Raw genomic sequence first — 11053 nt, 5'->3', positions numbered from 1 at the left:
CTAGAGTCATTCGTAGCGAGCTGCTGCACTATCAACAAAATGATCGATTTGGGAGGGACTAATAGCATAGGAGTCCTCCGTACTTTGGACTTGGTAATGATTAAATGCTAACGGAATCGCATCCTTAAATTAGCTACAGCACTATCAGATAGACATCTTGTATAGGATGTTTTGCCTAACGTTTTTGCTGAACTAACGGCGTGTAGTTCAGCAGTATAAACTCAAAAGTATCAAACAGTGGTCAGATAGGAAGGGATTCTTGGGAACACTATTAAATGTTCAATAACACCATATACCAGAAAAAGATCGAGGGTGTGGTTAAAACGGTGAGTTGGTTTGTACACTTTGAGAGAAGCAATAGAATCTAATAGAGAGATAAACGCAGTGCTAAGGCTATCATTCTCATCGTCCACATGAATATTAAAATCCCCTACAATAATAACTTGTCCGTTTTTAGCACTAAGTTCGATAGAAACTCTGCAAATTCGGATAAAAATTCAGAGTATGGACCAGGTGCTCGGTACACTATAACAAATAGAACTGGTTGCATTGATTTCCAACTTGGGTGTGAAAGACTAAGAACAAGACTTTCAAATGAGGTATAATTTAGTTTAGGTTTAGAGTAATTAGTAGACTGGAATCAAAGATAGCTGCAACTCCACCTCCTGGCCTGTGCCTCGAGGAATGTGAGTATTAAATGACTGGGGGGGTGGACTCATTTAGACAACATATTCTCATTACCCAGCCAGGTTTCAGTAAGAGAATAGATCAATATTAGAATCTGAATTAATTCATTATAGTACCCCTTTAGAAGAGAAGATCTGAGTTTAAGAGCCACATTTAATTCCTATTCTTTTGAACTATTGCACTTGTGGTTTTAATTGTTATGAGGTTTTCATGCACAGCCTCTTCTGTTTACCTTTGATTTAAATAATTTTAATGGTCGGGGGGCAGACAAGTCACTATGGGATTTTTACTAGGTAACACCTGGAATAAAGGAGCAGAGAAGTGTGTTAGACTGGGACTCTGCCTCCTGGTCCCAACTATGGATTGTCAAGGATTAGGTCACCAATACACTTGTCAATGTTTCTAGAAATGAAGCTGCTCCAGTCCAAGTGGGTGAATGCGTCTCTCCGAATCAGATCAGGTCTTCCCAGAAAGACTGCCAGTGATCCACAAAGCCCACATCATTATCTGGACACACCCTCGATAGCCAGCGGCGAAATGAAGACAGGCTGCATACGTGTCATCGCTGGTTAGATTTGGCAGGGGTCCAGAGAAAACTACGGTGTGCCGACATTGACTTCGCGTATGTACACACCGATCAACATTAATCTTAGTAACCTCCGATTGCCGTAACCGGGAGTCATTAAGCCAACGTGAATAACAATCTTGCTGTATTTACGTTTTCCTTAGCCAGCAGTTCAGATAAGACTCAACGTCGCCCGCTCTAGCCCCCGGGATGCACTTAACTACGGCCGCGGCTTCGCTAACTTCACGTTTCTCAGAATGGAGCTGCCGATAACCAGAGTTGGTTTCTCAGCGGGGGGGTTGCTGAGTGGGGAAAATCTGTTAGAAACGCTAACAGGCTGGTGGCGGTCCGACGTCTTGGAAAGCTTACGACTGTCTCTTCCTCGTCCTCGCACAGTAACCCAGCCACTATGTTCTGGCTGCTCCGGAGTTCGCGAGGAACTACCATAAGCTAACTCAGGCTCAGGCCGGCCCGTGCTGACTACGGGGGGGGGGTTAGCTACAGTAACTGACGAATGATCGTCATGGTGCGGATCCGGACTTCTAACTTACTACTAAGCCTCGCCTCCACGTCCAAAAATAAACTACACTTGTTACACACGCCATCACGCTAAAGAATGCAGAGGAGTAACTAAACATCTCACACACCGAGCAGGAGAAAGTCGAGGGAGGGGGCGACATAACTAATGCTAAGCTAAAGTCGTTAGCAGCTAAGCTAAAGAAGGTAGCGTTAGCTACCAAGGTTAAAACAGCTGTTATTTAACAAAAGTCGCTAAAAAATGAGAAGATATGTGAGTGCTTAGGCAGAACTGCTATAAGAATAGTGTTTAGCGGACAGTTAGCCGCTGTAATAGCAAATCTAACAAACTGAACTGGTTGTCGTGAGGAGCAGAGCAACCAACACGCAACACCAACACAAGGCACAGGAAACGGAAATGAGTCAGGTACGCTTACCGTATGCCTCTATTATGTAATAGCAGGACATAGAATAATAGGGAAGAAAAAAAAGGGGACCACTAAGGTCTATATAAAAGAGACTTCAGATACAGTATTAGGGGACCACTAAGGTCTATATAAAAGAGACTTCAGATACAGTATTAGGGGACCACTAAGGTCTATAAAAGAGCTTCAAGTACAGTATTAGGGGACCACTAAGGTCTATATAAAAGAGACTTCGATACAGTATTAGAGGGACACATAAGGTCTATATAAAAGAGACTTCAGATACAGTATTAGGGGACCACTAAGGTCTATATAAAAGAGACTTCAGATACAGTATTAGGGACCACTAAGGTCTATAAAAGAGACTTCAGATACAGTATTAGGGGACCATAGGTCTATATAAAAGAGACTTCAGATACAGTATTAGGGACCACTAAGGTCTATATAAAAGAGACTTCAGATACAGTATTAGGGGACACTAAGGTCTATATAAAAGAGACTTCAGACAGTATTAGGGGACCACTAAGGTTATATAAAAGAGACTTCAGATACAGTATTAGGGGACCACTAAGGTCTATATAAAAGAGACTTCAGAAACAGATTAGGGGACACTAAGGTCTATATAAAAGAGACTTCAGATACAGTATTAGGGGACCACTAAGGTCTATATAAAAGCATCCAAAGAGCACCATGTAATGGGACCTTTAACACCTGTGTCAGTTTATTGGATAAAATAATAATCCATCAGATTTCCAGTCAAATCTGTCTCAGCAGGGGAGAAGCAGAGATGTGGGTATAGAGGTGTGATATGGTGGCATTTGTGGGGCTCACATAAACAGCAATATGTCCTTCTAACAACAAATACAGACTACTGTCTACGATAGAAATTGATCATATAGGAGACCGGCTGGGTTCACAAGTATGTAGAGGTTTATGCCGTGACGCAGAAGGTCCAGGGTTCCAGTCCGACCTCTAAAAATGTCTTGCATGTCTCTCCTCTTTCAAATCTAGCTGTTCTATCAATTAAAGGCAGAAATGTCCCCAAAAATAATCTTAAAAATTGGGAAAATGAAACTCATAAGCAGGGTTTTTCCTGTATGGAGGAATATTCCTGACACCTTAATCTTTACTTCATCAGATTTAATTCTAATATTCTCTACTGAATGAACGAATAATTTCATCTTTCCAAATCTAAAAAATTAAGTACATATCCAAAAAGTGATTCAAAAAAGCTTTTTGCTTTAAACTCAAACTCATGCATATGCAGCCCATGACATTGCAGTAAGACATTCATTTGTTTTTAAGGGTCACAGGCCAACAAAATGTTGGGAAGCAGCGCATGAAAGGTATGTTTTACATACTTTTCCCATAATTTGGTTGAACTGTTTTAAAAAACAGAACACAGATGCTAGTGTAAGATGAACCTAGGTCTCCTCAAAAACTCTGGTTACAAAAACACTGGTTACTGGTTACTTTACACTGGTTTCTAGTCCAGAGATATTCTCAGGTCTTGAATGTTTTTGTTTTTGTTTTTAGAATATTAAGATTAGTGTCAGCTATCTTTATACATGTATGGTGTAAAGTGGCCCTTTTGATCTCTGAGATCCAGGAAGTGTAAACATCCTACACTCTCGGCGTCTGCCCCCTGGTGGCCGGGAGTGGGAATGTTTATACTGCCTGGCTCAGGAACTCAACCAGCAGCTGGGAGGAATGCTATGTGTTGTGTTTTTCTGCTTAATACCATAGTGTTTCACACAGTGAAGTTAAACCAGTACATTTTGTTCACGTGACTCACACAAGGATACTGTAATGCATGCATTGGTGTCTCCCTGACTTACTGCAATGTCCCTTTTTTCCACAGTCTTCCAAATTGTGCCACTAGAGGCCTTCAACGTGCTTGAAACACTGCAGCTACTATCCTGACAAAAACTAGAAGATATGATCACGTAACACCGTTCTGGCCTGTCTTTACTGGCTCCCTGATTTTAAGGTTCTTCGTTTAACATATAAGGCCCCGCACCACCTTATTTATCTGAGCTTATTAAACCATTAGTCTCACACTGCCAGACGCTCCTCCACACACACACGGTGGATACAGGACAACCAGAGGTGAGACATACAGGATGATCTATATTGAGGACAGCTACGCTCATTATTGTAAGTGATATGATAAGTTAAAGTCCAATAAGTCCTTTATCAAACCGTATGAATGTGTCCCAGCCCAGGATAGGAAACCAACTAACAATGAAAAGATCAACAAGCCACTCACAGACATGTTCAGATTTGATTCATTCAATAAATTGTTATTTTTTCTCTTAAATCCACCAGCCATTTTCATATTATACCAACTTTCTCTATCTCCCGCAACTTCATTGCAACAAACAAACAAAAACATTGCAACTTTTATCGCAATTTTTTTTACAAAAGCCGCAACATCAGGCAATTTGGGCCGCAACAATCTCAAAAAAAGACTGTACAGGGACTGTATGAGGAGCAGTTAACCATAGTCCTCACACAAAGAAAGTGGGAGGTGAGAGACATCCCGGAAGTGAAACGTCGTGGATATAGACAGTTACACCGGTTCACACGCACCGCTCCCTTGGTGCTGGTCTCCTGGTCGTTCCCCTAGGGACCAAAAAGTCAGTCGGTAATAGAGCTTTCTCCTACCGTGCCCCACACACATATTATACTACGGCAAACCATAACACGCCGTCCTTTTTTCTCAGAGAAACAACGTTCTTTACAAACAACCCTATTTCACGTCTTCTCTAACATTACTGGTTTTGTATTGTTTATTTTCACTGCTTTAATGCTGTTCAGTTGTTTTACTGTCTGTTATTTCTGTGTTTCTTTAATTGTAAAGTGCATGAATAAAATTTGATTAATTGTATGAAACTGTCTCCCTGTTTCCCTGAGAAAATGTTGCAGGATTAAAGCACTTTTTTACCCTATTTGCAAATAGTGTGGTTATTACCCTCATAATGTGTAGTATTTCTATTTCTATTAACATTTCTATTTCTAACTAACATTTTAGTGTTTGAGCATATTTCCGAATCATTGGTGCAACACAAGCATACATACAGTAAAGCTGAACAATGCGTTTTGCTGCAGAAGTTAGTCCTGTTTGTTTCTTCCTTCAAATTTAATTTAATCCATTTATGGAATGGCAATACATCTAAGTGGAACATTACATCTTTGAAGTTTTTTAGTTGAAGAGAAAGCAGCCTGGCCACACAGATTTACTGTTCATAACCCCAGGCCAACAGTTGCTCTGTGTCTTATATTTTCCATTCCGATTCTCAGTGGCAGTCAAAAAAGGTCATCAACAGTGTCCACTTTAACTTGACGTACAGTAAGTGTCCCGCGGCCTGTGTAAATAGAAAGCTATTAAAGAATCTACTGAAGGATTTGTGCAGTTCCTCTGACATCCCTGGTTGGACTGCGTGGGGGAATGCTTGCCATTCAGGACAGGAAATGGGGAGCGGCACATCTCTGATTGGCCAGTTCCCCTGACCCAGCGACCTCGGTCATGGCTGTCCCACTGGGGCAGAGACACACTCACACACACAAGTACAGTATGTGAGAGAGTCAAGAGAAAGGACAGAATCGAGAAAAGGGGGACTTTTTAATGTTAAAGTCTTTCTGTGAGACATTGTAACTATGTGCAAATGTGTGTTCAAACCTGTCCCAAGGCAAGCCAAAACAGAAACTAACATTACAGGAATTTTGTTTGAAAGCTAAAAATAAAAAATAAGATGAAAAGATTATATTGGTGGCCCTAAAAACCAAAAACACCCAGACCATACTGAAAGATCCATCTCCACCCCCGACACTCTCTGTTTGAGTGGATAATAAAAACTGGAACAAACAGACTCAGAAACAGTTTTATCCAAAAAACCATAAGTGCACTTAAAGGGATATTTCACCTTTGGAAAGATGAATATACGTTTTAATTGGGTCACATATGTAGTACAAATGTTTTTAGAAATGAGTTCCTCCTTGGCTGAGAAAAGACAGAACATTTATTTTTGGCTCATGTGGATGAAAGACACCAAATCCCAGAATGCAGTTGCTTCACTGCTCTATGATTCCACTCCCAAGCCACGCCTACCGTTTACAGACATAGACAACTCAAGTATGATTGATTGTCATTTCAGCCATACATATGAAACAATCTTTCACTGTGGCTCAAGTGGTGTTACACAATGTCGTCCATTCAGTTGTTAAATGATTGGACACTTGAAAGCAGGAGGGATTGGACAGGTGTGTTTCCACTTTAGAGCACACTGCACACCGCCATTGATTGATAGGTTGCCACCTATGTCTGATAAAAAAAACCTGGACATGTCCATTAGACATTAGACCCACAAGACAAAATTGGCCTTTTTTGCAGTAAGATTCTGCATAGTACTGTATATTTTTATTATCTCAAGTATTCCCATAAGAGTACTGTTTATCTTAATTAATTTATCTTAGCTTACCATTCTACACACCAGAGACGCTGCCCGATATGTGCACAATGCATAGGCTATTTCAAGTGGAGAGAAAATAATAAATTGAACATACATATTCACGTAGCCTTGGGAAAACAGGGACATTCAGTGTCCCGGGAGAGTGGACGAATGTCCCGGGGAAGGTTATTAAAAAGAAGAAGACAATCCTGGTAAAACAAGTGCAGTAGTTTAAATACACATAATTGTTGTAAAATTTTGCTTCTCAAAAGAAAGTGCTGTAGCTTGGCTCCAAGATGGCTGCCACTCAACTCGCTTTGGCGCGCTTCAGGTAAAGAGTCCAACCCCCTATGGGCAGGTTGAAAACATGCGGAACTGCTGGCTTGTGGTCCACAGCCTCTGGGCAAAAATGTTTTTTTTCCCAGACCCGAAATACAGAGAAATCTGGTCTCAGGGGGTCATGAGGGAGGGAAGCACAGTCATTCGAAAACACTACCTACTGATACAAAGCTTACTGCTAATCTGTGAAGTATCCCTTTAACGCTACTTTTAGAGGCTCTTTATTAGATTAGATTAGATTCAACTTTATTGTCATCACACATGTACAGGTACAATGCAACGAAATACAGTAATATATATATGTTTATATGTATTTCTTCACCTGCTTTGCATTTTGCCTGATGTTTTGCACTAGAAGGACTGCATTCAATGTTTTGTTGTACATGTACAATGACTATAAAGAAAATTCGATATGCTGTAACCAGTGTGTGTGTGCAGTGTTTTTTTTTGCATGTCAAGTGGCAATGGGAGGAAAGCTGTAGAGAGGAAGCAGCAACTGTGTGTGTGTGTGTGTGTGTGTGTGTGTGTGTGTGTGTGTGTGTGTGTGTGTGTGTGTGTGTGTGTGTGTGCGTGCTTGCTTGCTATTCTAGAACTAAAAATATCCTATCTGTAATGTAGACATAGGAGGGAGGATGTGGCTGTTTGAAGGGGAATGCTTCTCACGGGCCGTGCTGTGTCCTCAGTAGATTTCACTATACTGTACATTGATCATGATAGAAACTGTAAGATCAAGAGCAAACACACTTAAAGCTGTTCATTCAGAGCCTGAATTTAAAAGTGTTTTCTGCTTATGAACACTAGAGGTCATGCCAGCTCTGCAACATACCGATCCCTGTTGACAGTCTCATTTACCTATTTTAATCAGGAGAGACTTCGTTGCAGATATAATAATAGTATGAAATGTACAGAGTCTTTGGGGATTAGATAAATAAAAATATTTTATTGGAGTCTAGACAAAGGTGATGGTGGAGTAGAAGACCAAACCCCAAGAACATACGTAGAACCTGACTGGTGGGGTTGCCGTGGTTGCCGATGCCCGGAGGTGGAAGGGGACGAGGAGGGTTGGACGTGGGCCTGAAAAGACAGCTGATAGCAAGGAGAGAAGACGTTTAAAGCAGGATGTCGTGCTGGGATTGGATCATGAATTCTGGTTGGTTTCCTTAAAGGTGAACGCCTCTTAACAGCTGAATAGTTTTAGGGAGATTGAAGTTATTCAGAAGTCTTCCTGAAGGAATTTGCTCTGAGCTTCATTTGTCATACATCAAGACCTCCATCTTTTCTATCAGATATAGATATAGCTGTGGAATTCACTAAAAACATTAACGCCTTTGCTAGTGTTCATATTCCAATCAAAGGGTAACTTCCATTTTTTTTCAACCTGGACCCTATTTTCCTATGTTTTTGTGTGTAAGTGACTGATGGGAACAACAATCTTTGAAATTGGTCTTAAGAGTTGAATTATTGGTCTTGGTATTTAGAGTGAACGCTGTATCAGGACTGCACTGTAACCCTATGGGGCAAATGTGCATTGTCACATGCATTGTTCTACGTAACGTGCTGTTTTTATATGAGGTGTCTGACAACATTATCGATAGGATGCCTACAGATGTAGACCTTTAAAACCTCTTTGAGACCTTTCTGTTTAACCAGAAACAGCTCTGCGGTCGCTATCACTAAACCTACCAGACTCCATTTAAAAAAAGAATACTTTTAGTGTGTATAGAGTCCCCATATTTCCACATGTAAATAGGTCAACCATGTGTTTATTTCAACCAATACTAGGGTTGTGATGGTTGGAAAAGAGGAAAGACAATCCAAATTTTTTCACAGTCTTATGTTGTTTCTGTCGACTTTGAATGAAGCGTTATTTACAATGCTGAAATGACTGTTTATTGACATGGAGTCTGGTGGCTTTAGCAAACACATTTTCGCAAATGGTTTTATGTTTAAAAAAAGTATTTTATTCTTTAACAGAACGGTCGACCTCCTTAGAAATCCTTTCCATAATGTTGTCAGACGCTTTATACTTATCTGAGCCTGTCAATGACAAAACAAGTACTTTTGTGAAGGTAAATAAGTTAATCTTAAAATCTTATGTAAGGATATTTCTATTGGTTGTTTTTATTGTCTGACTAAGGCTTGTTTTTTTATTTGCCTTGTCTTTTTCTTATTTTATATAAACATTTTCTGTGTTATATTTCTTTTGTTTGTTTGTTATATTGCTTATTTTACTTTTAATTTTTTTTTATCATGTTTTAGTTGTGCAGCCGAGCCGTCTGATGTAGAGATCTGTGTGGTTATACGTTGTTCAGGCCATTTGACGGTGAAGGCAGAACTACTACAGCTGTGTTTAAAGCCACTACGCTGAGTGGGGGTGTGGCGCGGCACGGGCTGGCTGAGTCCTGATCACAAGCTTCCAATATTCACGCTTGATTAGTACCGAAGCTTCGAAGCCCAAACAATGGTATTCAGGACCAGTGGTAGAAGAAGTATTCAGATCCTTTACTTAAGTAAAAGTACCAATACCATACTGTAAAAAATACTCTGTTACAACTAAAAGTCCTGCATAGAAAATGTTACTTAAGTTAAAGAATGTAAGTATCAACAGGAAAAACTTTAAAAGTAAAAGTACGCAATGCAGAAAATCCTCACATTTTAGAATCTGGAAATGATCAAACAGTTCTGTCAGTGCCGAGTATTTAATGGTCTAATTCAGGGGTCTCAAACTCAACTTACTTGGGGGCCGCTGGAAGTAGAGTCTGGGTTTGGCTGGGCCGCATCAAGTATTAAAAAAAAAAACTATTTCCTCCAAAAAGGGCGTGGAACTGCCGGTGCTTTAAGCCCCTAGATCTGATTTGGTTGGTGCATTTCACAACAACAGACATCACATTGTCAAACCTCAGGCATTTGCCGCAAAGGATACTTAGCTAGCTTGACAACCGTTACGCTGCTGTCAGGAGACTACTACGGTAGCCCATAAGTGACAAGCGCAATGAGAAAAAGTTTCAGAACACGCGGGCCGCACTAACACTTAACTTTGATGTCAAGTAGGGGGCCACAAAATATCATCCCGCGGGCCGCAATTGGCCCCCGGGCCGCGAGTTTGAGACCCATGGTCTAATTGTTTAAGCTGACCTTGTAGGCCTGCCCTTACACAAAAACGTGGTTTTGGAACACTTTCATGGTTTAATGTGTGAAGCCCGTGCGTATTTCCATGTGAAATCCATGTGATAACATATGACACCCATTCAAATGCCCATGTGAAACCTCTGGGATTTCATGTAAAACTTGTCTGGTAAATGTGGTTTTGGAACATTTCTATGGTTTGATGTAGAAAGCCTAAGTAAGTTCCCATTAAAAAACATAAATTTCTGCATGAAACATGTACTTTGCACATGGGAAACGTGGTTTTGGAAGCCTTTAATGGTTTTTATATGTAAAACCCATGTAAATTCCCATGTGAAACCTATGGGATGGGATAACATGTGACACACAGTGGGCACATTAGGCATAAAGCTGCCACACAGAGGGCTTTTAAACTGTTTTTTTAAACTTACATTTTTTTTCATATTGCATCTCTGTATATTTTTACTCATAGATCATGTGTTCAACTGCAGTTATCACATTTTGACACTGATGTTTTTCATGACTTATTGCGCTTACTTGGCCTTTGCATGTACAGTATTTGAGGCATAGCAAACAGGTTTGATTGGTATTCTTTTTGTAAATTGGGTGATGACACTATTTGAAGTAGGAACAAGTTCCTGTTTTTGGATGGAAAATAGAAAATAAAAGCAGAAATGTAAACATAAACATAGTCATCTTGTACCTTTATGTAAAACTGACAAGAGAGGAGGATGTAAACGGTGCCGTGCAAACTCGTACCACATGGTGGAGCCCTATTGTCACAGTAACACAATTTACAGTAGTACAGCACAGCTGCACAGGTTCTATTACCAACCTATGAGATGTTCTAACGATTGGCTGAACTCGAGATTGAATAAAATAAATGATGAACAATAAGGTTTGATTAGAGTGATGTGACAGTGATAGACTGTGGAAAGGGGGGG

General features: G+C 40.3%; 1 long non-coding RNA gene across 1 annotated transcript in view; it reads right to left on the bottom strand.

The window, feature by feature from the left end:
* Window positions 1–6223: 6223 nt before the first annotated feature.
* The window catches only part of LOC116697127 (uncharacterized), a 23315-nt gene continuing 18485 nt past the window's right edge, over window positions 6224–11053 (bottom strand). The window contains exon 3 of the long non-coding RNA XR_004333925.1: window positions 6224–6323. This is a non-coding gene — a long non-coding RNA (uncharacterized LOC116697127). The remainder of the gene's footprint in view (window positions 6324–11053) is intronic.

Source organism: Etheostoma spectabile, chromosome 10, assembly GCF_008692095.1.
Source record: "Etheostoma spectabile isolate EspeVRDwgs_2016 chromosome 10, UIUC_Espe_1.0, whole genome shotgun sequence".
In the NCBI taxonomy this organism is placed as follows: domain Eukaryota; kingdom Metazoa; phylum Chordata; class Actinopteri; order Perciformes; family Percidae; genus Etheostoma; species Etheostoma spectabile.
This window is presented reverse-complemented; position numbering and strand designations above follow the sequence as displayed.